This window comes from Haliaeetus albicilla, chromosome 2 (assembly GCF_947461875.1).
Source record: "Haliaeetus albicilla chromosome 2, bHalAlb1.1, whole genome shotgun sequence".
NCBI lineage: Eukaryota > Metazoa > Chordata > Aves > Accipitriformes > Accipitridae > Haliaeetus > Haliaeetus albicilla.
In genome coordinates, this window is record NC_091484.1 from 73,060,080 (window position 1) to 73,075,940 (window position 15,861).

At 40.6% G+C, this 15,861-nt stretch overlaps 1 protein-coding gene across 10 annotated transcripts in view; it reads left to right on the forward strand.

The window, feature by feature from the left end:
• KMT2C (lysine methyltransferase 2C) overlaps positions 1–15,861 on the forward strand; it is a 200,687-nt gene that overhangs the window by 18,326 nt on the left and 166,500 nt on the right. Inside the window, exon 1 of one of the 10 annotated variants that reach the window (XM_069778226.1) lies at positions 967–1,207. The exons of the other annotated variants lie outside the window; for them this stretch is intronic. The gene's annotated coding sequence lies outside the window, so the exon portion shown is untranslated. Of the gene's footprint in view, positions 1–966; positions 1,208–15,861 lie in introns of those variants that run through there. 10 annotated transcript variants of the gene reach the window in all.

Here is a 15,861-nt window from a genome sequence, read left to right on the forward strand (position 1 = left end):
TGTAGATGGACATTTGTCAGGCTGGCTTTCTTAGCTCTTCCGTTCCAGATTGGTTTTGGAGAAGTGTAGTGCTGCCTAAAAATGTTAAAAAGGGGGAGGAGGGGAAAGGGGAAGGAAAAAAAAAAAAAAGCGCCAATCCTCGAAGTCACACCTTCATCTTTGAGGCTGAAATCCTCTTTTTCCCCCCCGAGAAGCCCCCAACAGCCGAGGAGCGGCCGGCACCTACGGAAACGTTCCGTAACTTTTCAGCCGCGCTGCTTTGTTAAAGGGGAAAGTGCCGGCGTTGGGGGCAGGGAGGCGGGGACGGAGAAGGGAACCGGGAAGAGCTGCCCCCCCCCCCGCCTCGCTCGGAAGGTGCTTCGAGGACAGGGGCGGACGGAGCGGGCGCTCCCGGCCTCGCCCGCCGCCTCTCGCCGGGACGCGCGGGGCCCTCGGGCCGCTCCGTTCCGCTCCGCGGCGGCCCCCGGCCCCCTTCGGCGCCAGCGCCGCAGCGTCCCCGCCGCGCTTCGCCTCGCCTCGCCGGGGGGCGCGGGGCGGGGGCCGGGGCGGTGGGAGCCTCCGGCGGGGGCGCTGCGCCTCCGGCCGCCGCGGCTCTGCTGCTGCTGCTGCTGCTGGTGCCTGGCTAGCGCAGGCGGCGCGGCGGACCCGGCTCCCGCTTCAGCACTCCGGTCCGCACATTGGCGGCGCCCGGCTGCGTCGGATCTACTTTCTCTCGCTCGGCTCTTTTTTTTTTTTTTCTTTTTTTTTTTTTTTCCTCTCCCCCCCACCCCCCCTTCTTTCCCCTCCCCTCCCCTTCCCCTCCCCCCTCCGCCCTCCTCCTCCGCCGGCGGCTCCAGCCTGGTTCGGGGAGGATCCCGGAGCCGAAGTTCCGAGGCGATCGGGGCTGTGGCGGATCGCTCCCCCCCGGCGGCGCCGCCATGGGGGCCCTCTAGAGCCGCCCGGCCGCGCCGAGGCCCCGGGGCAGCGGCCTGGGAAGCGCTCCTTACCGAGCGGCGGGGTCTGGCAGAGGAATATGGCTGATGTCGGGGAGTGCTGAGCAGTCGGTGTCTCCGCACGGCGCTGGGCTCGGGCCGTAACATGTAAATAACTTCTCTTTCCTCCGGATCGTACGGGCGGGCACCGATGCCAGCCCCTCCATTTTCCAGAGGGGATTTGTGAGAGGTTCCGCCGGGGCTGGGCTATGTCGCGCAAAACCAATTCGCCGGGGGTGAGTACGGTCTGTCGTTCAACTTCTTTGTATGGAAGGGCAAACTGTGACAGCGGTACGCGGCGATCCGCGGGGCGATGCCCTGGGGGGGGGGGGGGGGGACGGACAGACGGGACGCGGACCTGCCGCCGGGACCGGGGCGAGAAACTTGGCGGGGGGGGGGGACGACGAGACGGGGACGGGGACGGACCCGGGCGCCGCTGGCGCTCGGGAGAGGGTCTGCTTCTAGGGCGTTTGGTCCGAAAAACCGTGCCCGAATTCGGACGTGGGTCTGTCGGTTCAAGTTAGACGCTCAGTAGATAATCCTCGACCATTTTTAAAAAAAAAAAAAAAAAAAAAAAAAAAAGGAGGGTGGGGGTGGGAGAAACAACAAACACAAAAGCCCAGCTCGGGTCTGACCTGGGTTCTGCGAGCGGTCGTCTGGTCGTGTCTGCTCTCCCTCGGTGTGTGTACACCTATACACACACACACACACGTGTGCCTGCACGGACACACACGTATTCTTTTAAAACGATGACTTTATATGGTTAGCTATAGCACAACTCTTTTTTTTTTTTTTTTTTTTTTTTTAGCACTTTCATTTCCTGGTGTGAATTCTGGAGTGATGGAAAATGAGATAGGATTAATTTTTCTTAAATATTTTGAAGCACTCCGTACACGCTATTTTTGAAAAGAGTGCCATTTTAATTTTGCATGGTTTCAAAGCGTACCTGTATGGTGGTAATTTCAGATGGTCCTCCCAGCTGCCGTTATCGGTAGTTCTAAATTAAAAGAAACAAAAAAGCGCTTTTAAAAATACACTATGTTCCTAGTGCATAATGGACGTTCAGACCATCATATATGATGATTTTTGTATGACCGGTGAGCAAATAGGTCATAAGTCAAAGTAAGTGTTATGTAACTGGCTGGCTTTAGCAAACTTGATACCAACTGTAAAGGAAAAGTCTTGTTTTGTTTTTGTTTTTTGATTTGGACAAAATGAGAGGCTGGCTGTACCTTTTTTCAGTGGGATTACTTTGTAGCAGCTTGATTAAAAAAAAAAAAAAACACACCCCAAAACCAAAAAAAACCCAACCCACAAACCAAAACAACCTGTGCTTTAAAAATATAAGTCAGTTAATCTGTGTGGTGTTTTGTATTTTTCTAAAAAACTGTTTCAGTCGTCTACCTAATTCTGGATCCTAAATACTAGATATTCACCAGTGAATCATTAGTTAATACTGTAACCAGATTCATTACGTAATTGAGAAACGTTCCTGAGTTAGTGTAGTTTTATTATTTAACTTCGCTGTTTTCTAGAATAGCGTTATTTGGCATAGTTAGAGTTCTTGAAAGAACTGAAGATCAGTATGAAAATAATTTGGGTTTTTTTTCATCTGAAGAAATAAAGCAGTAGTGGGTTAATACTCCTATTGCAAAACTGAAACAAATAAGCGGACATTTAAAGGTTCTTGGCGACTATAAAATACTATGTATTGGAGTAAACAGTTACTAAGCTGGAGCTTGCATGTAGGGGTCTTTGTGCTTTTTGTACATCACAATGGTGTTAGTAGGTTGCGTTTGATGTTCCTGCACAATAAAATCCACTTGCCACAGAAAAAAACCTGCAGCTCCCAGACTGTTTAGTGCAAATATTTTAACCATCTACTTGTGAGACAGACGGAGACAGGAGACAAGATACACTTTTCTCAGTGCTGCATCTATGCTAGCCATTCATTAATTTCGCTAATGACTGCTGTACATTTATTTTTAAAGTATTTGGTGGATGCTTCCTTTACTACTTTACTGTAAATGTACTTTCTCTTGATAATATACTTGGAGTTTGAGTATCTGTAATTTTTAATTGCTTGCCTCACTTGCAGGTCATCCTTGTAAACTATTTCATGACTCTACTCTTCTAATGTTGTATCTGTTCCATGCTCTGTCGGCATTAAATCTAGATGCTTTTAGGGCAAAATAATCTTCATTCTTTTTTTGTGAGAATTGTTACTGAATTTTAGTATAATTATTTTGTCAGACTGCATACTCAGTTGACTTACATCCTTTTTTTTTCCTTTTTTTTTTTTCTTTTTTTCCTGTATTATTCTTTCCCAAACAAAAGCTCCTGCAGAGTTTTGGCAAAATGTTCTTTGAGAGTTTTTGGGGGGAAGGCAAGGGGTGGCATTATCGTAATTTACATAATATGCCAGTAGAAAGTAGTTGCATCATGTACGCTTTCTTAATGTGACTGTTCATTAAACTTGCCTGAAAATGATCTCTTAAAGGTAAACGGCTGAGCTAAAATGAAAAGCAGCCATGTATTGATTCCTGCTTTTGTTTCAGGCTGAAAGGACCATTCAGTATGTGTTTTACAGGGTACTTCCAGCCTGAAATTTAGTCAGCTATTTAAAAATAATGGTAAAAGTATTCTTTTATCATCACTGCTCTCAAATCTTACAGCTTTGCAGCTCTGTTTTGCTGTTCTTAAAGTGTGGATAGAAAGCTCTCGGTATAGAATAGTACATACTTTGTATACCATTCAGTATAAAATATGCAACCCAAGTAGAAGGGAAACTGGCTCTGGAGTGTTGTCAAAAGCACACTCCAAACGAGCTGAAAGATACTTTTTTGTTTTATTTGGGCCATTCCAATTTTAGTAATTACTGAGGCTTCTGGAACCTCTAGGAGGTAGCGTCTTTTCAAAAAGAAGTATTAAACCCCAGTTTGACAGTGGGCCTTCAGCTACTCTTTTATAATTCTGTCTTTCCTCTGTGAAATCCTTTTGGCATGTTGTGGTTCTCTGGCAGTATCCCAGCATGTGATATCACAGATATCAGATGTCTTCTTGCGATTCGTAGCATTTGCTGTGCTGCAGTGGTGCGCTCTGGGACAGCTTAGGTGAACCAGGAAATGTCATAGAAATTCGGTAGGGAAAGCGGTATGATAGAGAAACAGTCATGTAGTATTGGGAATAGGTGAGCGCCTTCTGTTTAAGAGTGTTCAGATCTTTGTGTTCGGTAATCTGATGTGGAACGTAGTCAGCAAACAGATGTGTCTTTGAGTGGTCTTTACAGATTTTTTTTTTCCCTAACATCTTAGATACAGATGCGTATCAAAATGAGTGACAGAACATCACAGTTAAGCTTTTTCCTTTTGAAATTTAAAAAATGGATGATAATTATGTGGCCTTGTTAGGATTTATTTTCGTCTCAAAGTTGAGGTCCAGTGCCAGGCATAAGTAAGTATAGATGATACTGCACATATGGAGGATATTTGACTCCTCCATAAGATCTGTTGAAAGTTAGTCATAGCGTGTTGCATTTCTGTCTGTCTCTTCAGTGAAGTCTCCCTCTTGTCTGTATTCACTGTTGAAATGTTACACAGTAAGTGTGGTTTGTGCTGACGGCGCTTTTGTAACATAGCTAGAAAATAAAAAGATTCCATGTTGGCTACTTTGGCCCATGTTTTTATCCTGGTTACCAAGCATTGAAAGGTAAATACTTGAGTAACATTACTTAATTAGACACTCATGGAAGACGAAGGCATGGAAGAAGAGTCTGCTTGTGTATTTGTTTGTTTGTTTAGTCAGGACTTACAGTTCTTGGGTATAATTCTGTTTCAGCGATGAATTCTTTGTTTTCGATGGAACTCAATGTGTTCCTTCTAACCACAAACACTTCCTATGTCCATGTTGTTGTTACTCCAGATCTCCCTTTCTCTTTTCTTTTTTTTCTCTCTTCTTTTTTTCTTTTTTTTTCCTTTATTATGCTTATTTTTAATTTTCATGCCCCAGTGCTGTAAAAAGAGAATGTAGATTGCTTTTTTTAAGACTCCGTTTAGGGAAAAGTGCATGTGAGAGCAGGTTATTACTGCCTGGTTTATAGTTAGGCTTCTGCCCCAAGCAGCTTATGATCTAAATTATACTCTTGCCCCCTGTTAGTGTCTTAACATCAAATTCCACAGGGAAAAATGTGACAAATTCTGAAGTGGGCAGTTATGGAATAACTGTTTCATGGGGGATCTCTTTGAGATAGGATTAGAGCAGGAGGAAGGAGCTGTGGTTTTCCCAGAATTCAGAAAACCTCAAGCAGAATTCTTATTTATGCTTATAGTTCTGCAGATATCAACCTTCTCTGAATCAAGTTACTTGTGAGGCTATTGAGTTTGATGGAATTTGAAGGCTTTTTCCAAGCATGAGGAACAAGGTGAAAGGATATGATGTAATTGGCAGAACAAAGAGAATGGGGCAGGGGGAAGGGATGTGGTGGATGGGACTATACAAGGATGGCATGTCTGGAGCAATGAGAAGAAGGACTAAGGTCGGAGCTTTATTTTAGTCACTTTGCGCTTCCGCTTGAGTTGGGCGATTTTGGCAATACAGTTCTGTAGCACCATTGAGAATGAGTTTAACAAGCAAGAAGATACTCATGGTGGTCAAGGAGAATGATGAGGGAATGAGTCTAGAATGTTTTCTAATCTTTTCAAAGGTTACTCGATCTGGACCAAATAATAGAATGTGTGCTAGGTGTTGTCACTGCTATGTCAGCCTTGCCTTGCCTTGCCTTGCCATACAAAAGGTTTAGTCATAGTCATGGCAGAAGTCATTCATTATATGTTCAGATCTGTCGTAAAATGGAGGTCTGGATTGAACTGTAAGTACGCTTTTAACCTTTGACAGACTTTTCTTGTTTGAAAAATTTCACTTTGTCCTTATATTATAGTAGAAGGCTGCACATAGAAGTGGGTACAAAAGCACGGTGAAGGGCTTTTGGAAGAATCATGGGTTTGCAGTGATCAGAAAAGGGGAATCCAGAGTTACGGGAACGTAATCTTGAAGGCAGGTGGAATATTGAGGATGCGAAGCATAGACTTCAGTCTCTCTCTTTCACCTTAATCCATCTTGGTGCAGTAGCTTGTCTGTGCACAGTCTTTCTTTTCATATGCATTTAACTATTTTTTCCCTTCCATTTGTCCCTTGTCATCTTCTGTTTTTGCCTTGTTAAAGGAAGCAGAGATTTTTAATTAAAGCAAAATAAACAGTTTAAAGAATGATATAAAGACGGTGTTATGCAGCTCCAGAAGTAGCAACTATTACAATTTGCAGTCTAGTTCTTGGAAGAAGAGAGTGATGGTGAGGAAGCCTGCAAGATTTCTGAGGTGGTTTGTGTGTGGATCAGGGTACAGTCTTGCATGAACAAATTCTTGAAACTGGACTGGGGAGGGGTCTGGCCTGTATATTTTGGTTAGCTTATGTATTAGTCTACAAAATGTAAAATAATTAAATATATCTCCCCCTGTTCCCCCCATATATTTGTCTTTGGCTAGTAAAATCCACATAGAAGGATGTAGAATGTTTAACTATGAGGAGTTCATGAGTTAGTAATTTTCTCTCTTTCATTTTCTGGAAACGCGTGTAGCTATTGAATCTGTCTTGACGGCCATGGTTCAGTTACTGAGATGGTTATGTCACTTTTCCATAGAAAGTTTTGGAATCCTAGTGCTGAATCGGTGAATAGCTACTATTTTAGGCAGTTTATTGCCTCCCCTGGGGATGTTTTGAAATCAGTTAACTTCTCTTTAGTATAACTTCTCTTTAGTATGTTACCGGAAAGTCAGAGTTTCTGAACTGTAGTGTATAGCCAGAAATTGCTATTGCCAGTTGTGACATCTGCTGCCATCGCCCCTGTTGATGAAGATTGTTTGCTACTGTTTCCTCTGGTGATAGCTGGGAGAAATGAAGGTTAGGGGGAGGTAGTTCTCCTCGTCATTGATAGACCTACATACAGTTAATATGTAAACAACCCTATATTATATTTATATATTTATTTGTTTTCCTATGGCTGCCTAATCTTTGATGTCTGCTGCTGACAGCTTCACTAGTACTAGGGAGGAGTTTTCATTATTGATGCCTCTGCACCACCAAATAAAGAACTGTCAGTGAATAAGTACTGTATGGATTAATTTAATTATTAATCAGGATGATAGGGTATTCTCTAAGGTACACAATTCTGTTTCAAAGACAACTGAAGTCCATAGAAAGTTTTCCATTGAAATAAAAGTCATGAGAGTAAATGATCATCAGTATGAGAAGGAATTTGATCGTACAGTCCATTCTGTATCTACTGTTTTGAATAGTGCTAACCGATTGCCGCTCTGTGTGATCAGAAAGTATGGGGAACAGGACGCTTTAGAAACAATGAACCAGGCATCGCAGAATAGTTTTTTGTTCTTCAAATTTCAAGAAAACATGAGACTAGTTTTCTGTCAACTTAGATTTTGTGAAACAGTGCTAAGCTGAAATCATAATAATTATAAATTGCATAAACTTGTTCTTGATTTCTGTACCATTCTTTGACTGGTCAATTAGTCATGTCTTAACTCCCACTGCTTCCAGATACTGACAAGAACCACAGTTCTGTAGTGCGTAGAGAAAAAAAATCGAAGGGCATGTCTAGGCCACTTGGCGAGAACTGGGCTTATTTGATTGTCGTCTTCCTGAGCTGGATGTGTATTTCATGCCTCTTGAGACCCAGCCTACTGTCTAATATACAGTTTCATCAAACACACAGTAGCATCATAAGCGCTGATATTATGTGTTAAATTTTATCAGAGCGATGTAGGGCTGAATAATTTTGCACCTAGGACTCCACATCCTATCCTTGTCCTTTTCACTGTCTCCTGGGCCAGAATTTTCAGGCCAGGAAGCAGATGAAGAAGAGCTACTTTTTGGCTCTCCTGGTAAGTAACATAGATTTGTAGGAGTCTTTTTCTGGGGAAGACTGTCCTGAAGATCTCCTTTGTAATAGAAAAGCCAGTTATGGTTGTGGTCTCTTCAGCAGGTTGTAAGGGTAATTTTTTCTGACTGCTCTGTAGCATCCTCTGAGCTTGAAATTATTTGTGAGGAATTTGAAAGGTGTGCCGTAGTGGTATAGTTAGGGGCAGAAAAGCAGCGGTGGGGGTGTTATGTCTGTTAAGGCTATAGAAGAAGCAAGGATGGGGGGAGTGATTGCATCTTTCGTAAAACTGTTGTAGCTGGGTAAAACAGGTGAGCTTTTAGGCACACATAAGGAAATACATGCTGTTTTTTCACAAAGTGCCCACCTGCCTCATAAGCACTTAATCTGCATCTGGAGTCCGAAATGTTTATAGAATCTTTTCAGTGGTTGCAACCTATACTGAAAGAAGGCGTATCTTGAAATAATCTGTCCTGGATTCTCCTTTCCAGTCTTTCCAGCAGCTTCCTAAGCCTGCTAAACTCATCAGAAGCAAACTTTCTGCAGATCATCCTGTACCCAGATCGTACCTGAGCAGTGAAAGTGAAATTTGCCGACAGAGCTCCATCACCACCCCGGTACATGCACTCCAAGACAGAATCACCCACATTGCAGGATTCTGCATAATACAATTTGTCTTTTACCAGATTTCCTCATGAACATTCACCACATCCTCATGTAAAGTGGTTGGATGAAATTAAGCAACTTTTAGGTATCAGGATGAGCTTGCTCATTGTCAGTGAACACCAACTGTTTCTCATAAAACTCTATCCTTAACTCTTTGGTCCTGGTATTCAAAGATGCATGCCAAATTTAATCAAAAAGATGAGCCTGGGTACTGAAAATTAGGACTTGTGGGATGGTCGAAGTCATGAGCCTGAGAAACTGCAAAATACAGTCGTATTCTTAATATCTTCCCTGCAGCCCTGCCTTAAAGTTCACCTCACATTGTCTTCCACAGATAATAAGTTGCCTTTTACTCCATCTCTTTTCGTAAGATGGTTGTCCTCTTGGGACCTTTCCCTCAGCCCTCTCTACAAGCAGTGTCTACATGTCTTCTCAGATAGGTTCACAGCTTTAACTTCAAAGATTGGGGAATCTGCATAGTATTCAAATAAGAGCTTTTGTGTCCAGGAGCTTGTTTGTTACTTAACTCTATTACTTGATCCAGGGTGGGGGGCAAAGTAAACTCCCCCTAATCTCTCTCTCTAGTCTTTTAACTGACCATATGAAGCAAAAAATTATAAATTCCCTGCAAAAAGTAAGGTTAGAATGCTGGTATACTAGGATTGGATATTACTTCAAATTAGATGGTAGCAGCAAAATGTCGCCTAACTTTCTTCAGTGACATGACATGTGACACTTAGGTTATTTCTGAGGCTGTGCAAGGTATTTGGTGACTTAGGAGAACCCATTGAGCTGCCAGAAGAGCTTAGTGTTGCCTAAATACAAGAAAAGTAGGTGTTTTTGACTGCGAAAGCATCTTGTTGAAAAGCATGATTGTATGACATGAAGCTTGCTGTTCTTGAGGTTTGGTTGGGTTTTTTTGTTTGTTTGTTTGTTTTACTGTGGTAGATAATAACTTCCTGACTAAGGAATAAGGCATATATATGCCACTTAGTAAAGTCTTTTCAATACAGCATGGACAAAGATCCTAATAAGCCATCTACTGAATGGGAAGGTATATAGAATGCTCAGACATTTTCTTTGCTTTTCCTGCCCCCCTCTGCCTCCCACCATGCAGAACTGATTCTCTGTAAGACTGCATTAGAGTCTCTGGATGCCAGAAATGATGAACAAGTCTTTTGGAGGAATGAAACTTTTATAAACCACTAAAGGCTACATAATTGCATGTTCACTGTTCACAGTTCAGGATGTTGAATACCAGGCTGGAAATGAAGGTTAGTGTTGTTAAAGATCTGTCTTCAGGTGTGACAGTAATTTGGGCAATATGATGAGCTTTGTTTTCCTAGCTCTTGGTTCAGAGACTGTTTGTAAGGTAATACGGAGAAATAACCGTTTCACAACAGCAGCTATACTGGGTCAGATCAGAGATCTGTATGTCCTATAGTCATGTTTCCTGCAGTGGTTAATAGCAGATTCCTAGGAAGGAAAATAAGAAAAGAGTAATTTTTTAATGATACTTTCCTGAACCATCAATTGTGGAAGTTTGGGAAAGAATTGTGGGATTTCTGGAGTCAAGGATGGTATCTCTGTGTTAGATCTGTTGAGCATTAGGCATCTCCTTTGAATGTGTCCAGCCTCTACTCGATCACACAAACTTTCCACGTGCTGAGCATGGAGTACCACAGTTGAACTGCATATTGTGAGAAGAACAGCTGGTTTTACTTGGGATTTTCTTGAACCTTCTACCTACTAGCATCAGTGCCATGTAGTATGTGTTGGAAGAGACAGTAAATGCTAATTCTGTGATCACCTTTTCAGTGTGAATTGTGATTATAATTATCAAGATGCATGAAAATGTATGTGTGGGAAAAATAGACTGTGTACTTTTCAAAGAGGTGCACAAATACCAAAGACCTTGTTGAGAGCACCAGGTTACATCAGTGAAATTTTGTTTAAACTGAAAAAATTGTGTGTATGCAATGGGACTGCTTTTTGAAGGCATTAAGAGACAAATGGACTCCAAAAGCAGGATGTCTAGACTATTAGCAAGTTTTCTGGTCGTTCTTAGGGTGGTACATTTTTTCACTTTTTGCAGCCTTAAAGGAATCGTGGGATCTTGTTTTCTGGTGTTAAATGTCTATATTACATAGCTTAGGTTTTGATTCATTCTATTAGTTAAATAATATTTGTATCTGTATGATTAACCTGTTTTATGTATACCATAAATGGACTTAATTATTCAGCAGATTATGTTTCCTGGTAGAACTGGTTATCAGTAAGTTAAGGTTTCACACTTGATAATACTGATGTCTGTGGATCTACAGATCTTTAAACCCCCCCAGTGTATTAATACTGTTTATCAACCAAAGCTGCTGCAGCTTTATTTATTTTTCCTTCCTCAAGGGTACTGTAGTGGCCAGTTTGAGCATTAGCCACCAAATGCCAAGGTGGCTGTATGGTAACTGCAGCAGCCTTTCAGTATCTAATGGACCAGGTCACGTGCAAACCCTCATTAAAATATGATTAAAGTATCCCCTTTTGTTTGTTAGATGGAGCCAAGCCCATGCTTTGCGCTGGGCCCTCCATTATGTTTGTGCTGTGTGTTTTGAAATCTCTCTTGTTTGTGAGGCTGATTGTTTGCCACCCCAAATCCCAGCCCCATTGAAACCTCTGCTGAAGATGCACTGCGTTCAGCTGCCTTTCCGTTATTCATCTCTCCTCTTACATCAACTGGTGATTAAATGCGAGTAAATGAAAATGGTGTCTGCTTTCATTTAAAATGTAGTCTTCTAAAGACAAATATGAAATATGAAGCTCCTATTGACTGAGGTCTCTTGTTTTCCTATACCTCTGCTTTTTAACTATCAAAGACTGTTATCTTTTTTTTTTCTTTTTAATTTCATTAATAAGCTAGTCTTACAGTTAGAGAACCAGCGTAAATTATGTTCGTAATTTGCCATGACCACCTATGGTAGTACATAAATAATGAGAGAATAACAAAAACGACTAAATTTAAAAAATCAAAAGGATTTAGTTATGCTTTCTAAGACAAGCCTTCTTATCTTGTCTGGAAGTAGAAAAAAACTGGGCTGTTCTTCAGGTTTATGTTTTGTGAAACATGGAAATCAGTATGCTTCAAGCTCAAAGACTCATAGCATGAATCAACAAATGTAATTTGTATCTTTGATCAGGTATAGCCTTGACAGTACCTATGGAAAGCATAAACTTAACAGAAAGATGGTATAGTTGATCAAGTTATATGATCAGCATAAATGACTGGAGAGGGACAGCTGACTTCCTGTGGTCATTGGAATTTGAGCAAATGAAGAGTATTATTTCCAAGTCAGTCTGTTGCAGAAGAAGGGATAGAAAATGCTATATAAGTTCTTAGATCTGGCTTTTCTTTTGACACTCTGTGAAATCAGATGATTTGGCACTTGTAACTACTGTGGGTAAGAGGCGTTTATAAGAAATAAAATAAAATGTATATGTGGCAGTGGTGGGGGAGGCGTATGTTCTGAAAACATCTGAGATGCTGGAAAGTGTGTCCCCAGTGGGAAAGAGAAATTGCATAGCTGGCACAGAGGCTTGCTTCTTATGCATATGTGGCCATATTTAGAAAAGGATCAACACTAGGAACTGAATTATTAGAGAAGTGAGTGGCTGGAGAGATTGAACATAAAGGAAATTATTTCCATCTTGCTTGTTTGTTTGAATTTGGCCAGACGATACTGTGGGAGGGTTGCTAACTCCAGACTAGCTGCCTGTGCGAAGTGAATCTTGAGATGAGTTTCGGAAGGTAAATGTGTGTTTGATTTAAAGCTCCACAGCTGCTGTTACCTGGGTTTGTACATGGCTGCCTTCTGCCTGCAGGTGGAAGATGAACAGGCATGAATGAAAATGACCCTTGACTTGTCAGCCTGGTCTGGAAAGACGTGATCCAACACTTGGTGGGGCAAAGTGTAGGATGCTTGTGCTGTATGTAGTGCTGTGGGAAGCTTCTGGTTTCTAGTACATCTTGCAAACATTCATGTGTATGTGTAAAGCAAACAACAGCCAATTAAAAAAAAAAAACAAACCAGCACATTTCAAAGAAGTTATATATAAAAAGAAAGCTGTCTTACTGGCAAATACTTGTCAGTATAGTAGTATAGTTCATTACAATTATTTGCACCTATGTGGCAGTTTTTAGTTTATTGTGGTTTTGTTGCAGTACAACAGATTATCTAAATAAATAAATTCAATTTTGGGGGGATCAAAACGACACTTCTAAGGAGATAGCCAGAAGGAATGCTTTCAACGATTTTAGGAGCAGTTAAACTTCCCCTCCCCTGTCCCCCCCCCCCCCTTTTTTTTTTTTAAGAAGGGATTCTTTTTGTTTCACTCATCAAGATTCATTTTGAAAGACTTATTTTTCTTGTTTTGGCAAAATAGTTGATCAGCGCAACTGGCAAGGAACGGACATGGAGCAACAAAGAATTTCTGTCTGGCTAAAAACTGTATTCGAGGCCATCTTGGAGCACTTTGTGAACTAGAGTAGAAATTCTGTGTAAGAAAGGCCATTCAAGTTAAGTTGCACATTTTCCTCCCCCAAAATTAGCATACCAGAATACTTTATTGCAGAGTGTTTAGAATACTTTGTACAAGAAATAACACTGAGTTGAAGATTGCTAACTGAGGATCTGTAATGATGCCAAATGACTTTTTTTTTTTTTTTTTTTTTTTAATGAAAGCTTTGTATACATAACAGGATGAGTCATCACTGGAGAGTTCTGAAAGTGTTTGGCATCCCGAAGAATCCTTTTGTAAGTCTCTGCCGCACAAAAAAAGTATTTTTGTCGTGAAACTCTGCCTTAAGAAGTATTGGAATAACTGGAAGCTTTAGGGGAGGGTTTTCTAATGTGGCTTAACTCTTGACTTTCTATTATTGTTTTAAAAATATTTTGGTATTCTTAGATCTTCCTGAATAATAGGATGAAAATTTCTAAGTAGTTTGTTGGCTGTTAATTTTTTTAAGATGTGGCTTCAGACATACTTCTTTTATAAATTTGTTTTTAAAAGTGTGTAACAGGAGCTTGACTGTTTTCCTTAGCTTTAATTCAATCTGGTTGTAGGAAAATACTGTAACAAATTTTGCTTTATTCAAACAGGGTGCCTGTTGTAAACTGGTAGTAGCTGCTTATCCGAGTCGCATTTATTTGAAATACATTTGATACAGTTGTCATGTAGAAGAATTGGTTGGCCTTGGTAGTTTCTGTTGTGTCTCTTAGGAAACCAGTATCTTATAAAGCTAAAAGTTTTTCTTCTGTGTGTTAAGAACATCAGTAGTTGCTTTCCTTACTCAGAGCAACTGCTTGATAAAAAGAAACAGAAACCTTTCTTAGCGTTTAAGGTGATCGTAAGGAGCGTATCAGACCACCATTGTTTTTTGCCCATGATTTTTCCTAATGATGCGAAACCCAGTTCGTATAATGTTAAAGTGTGTGCAAGGTAGCAGAGACTGAATTTTGCAGCTGGTGTAGTAGGGTAGCAAATTTATTTTTATCTGAGATCTTTAGGAATGTATGAAATTTTTCAGGGTTTTCTTCCCCCGATTCATTCTTCAGCAGTATATCTTCTAAGACGTGTTGTAATTGATTTTAAAAAATCAAAGCCATTGATGGATTCTTTCATGCCTTGTAGTGATGATGCAGAGATATTTATTAGGTATTACATTTAACAGTTTTAGTTTTTGTGATTTCTTTTGAATAAACCTGAATATGAATTTTATGGCCAAGGAAAATTGAAAAAAAAAAAAAAGAACAGAATGATTCAGAACAAGAATTCATGAAGAAATCTACAGAATTTGTAGTTTTTCATCCAGGAAGAAAAAAAAAGCTTTCATAATCATATAGAATTGTATAGGCTTTTAATCCAAATTTTCTGAAGGATACTGATAACAGAAAGCATAAAAGGCATAAGGGCTTTCAGACAGTTCTTGAAAAAGAACATAGGTTAATTACTCAGCACTGCACATGCAAGTGTGATAGTTTTGAGTCAGGCTCTTGGACTCATGTATTTTTATTTTGCACATCCAAGGCTAAGCATTTAAACAGTTATTTCATTTGATTTGGAAGTAAAACAACAGAAATTTATTTAGCTAATAAAGTTTGTATTTGGTGATAGTTTTTATTTAAGCTTAAAATTAGTTCAGTGGCATTGCTAAGCACTGCTTTTTAATGGTAGAACACTTTTTTCTGTGTTTTTTTTTTCTTTAAGTTGAAGTTCTTATGCTGTGTGTTACCAACTTAGTGTTATTCTATAATAAATTAAATGTTGGATCGTGCTGATGTGGGGTGTGTCTAGTGAGATTGAAGCCCTAGTTTGTGTTTATTTTTCAAGCGAAGCTAAACCCTAACTTTTGATTTCATTTTTGGAAGAGGTAAACCCTCAACATATCTGCAAATTGGGCCATAGAATTGGATATAAGAAAGTAAGGCATTGGGGCGTGTCTGTATCTAGGGAAGGTAAAATTTTTGGTGTTGTTACTAATTTTATGTTTGCCTGGCATCCTTTCAGAGCTCTTACTGGGAGGATCTCTACTTCAAAATACTGTACTTCCTCCAACAAAACATTATTTCCAGCTGTTGAGATGAAGAAAGTTTCCCTTGGGGACATTGAAGCAACCATGTTACCTTTACTGTAGGATACAGATGTGAAAAAGAAAACCACTATTTGTTCCTCTATCAGATGACTTTATGTGCTTGTTTTGCAGCTTGTAGGCCAGAACATTGGTGCCTGAAATTTCTGGGTGTCTTAATTCTCAACTTGGGAGAAAAACTAAAGTATCCTAGAATATCCATTTTCCAATAGGCTGAATGCTGCAGATTCTGGATGCTGCTGTAGCTTTCTTAGATTTGCAGCAGAAAGGCATTTCTAGTAAAATCTGTCATTGAAACAGAACAAAGATACGTGGAGAAAAGGTGGTGAAGGTTATTGAAGGTTTCCCACCTCATCACTTCTGATGAACCGTTCTCTGGTAATTTACCTACCCATGTTTTTTTAGTAATGGAAACTTTCTAGTTAGCTTTATATTTACAGGGCATTTAAGGCCACGATTCCAGAGATCTGTTCTGCTGGCTGCAGTGACTTAGGCAGTTGCCTTTTATTGCAGCTGCTCAGCCCTGTTCCTCTGCCAGTGCAACTGCTAGCATGCCTGCGTGGAGAACCTGGCTGCGAACTCGCTTGTGACAGTATAACCTCAATTTGTAAAGGGTATGTGCGGCTTAGGTGTTA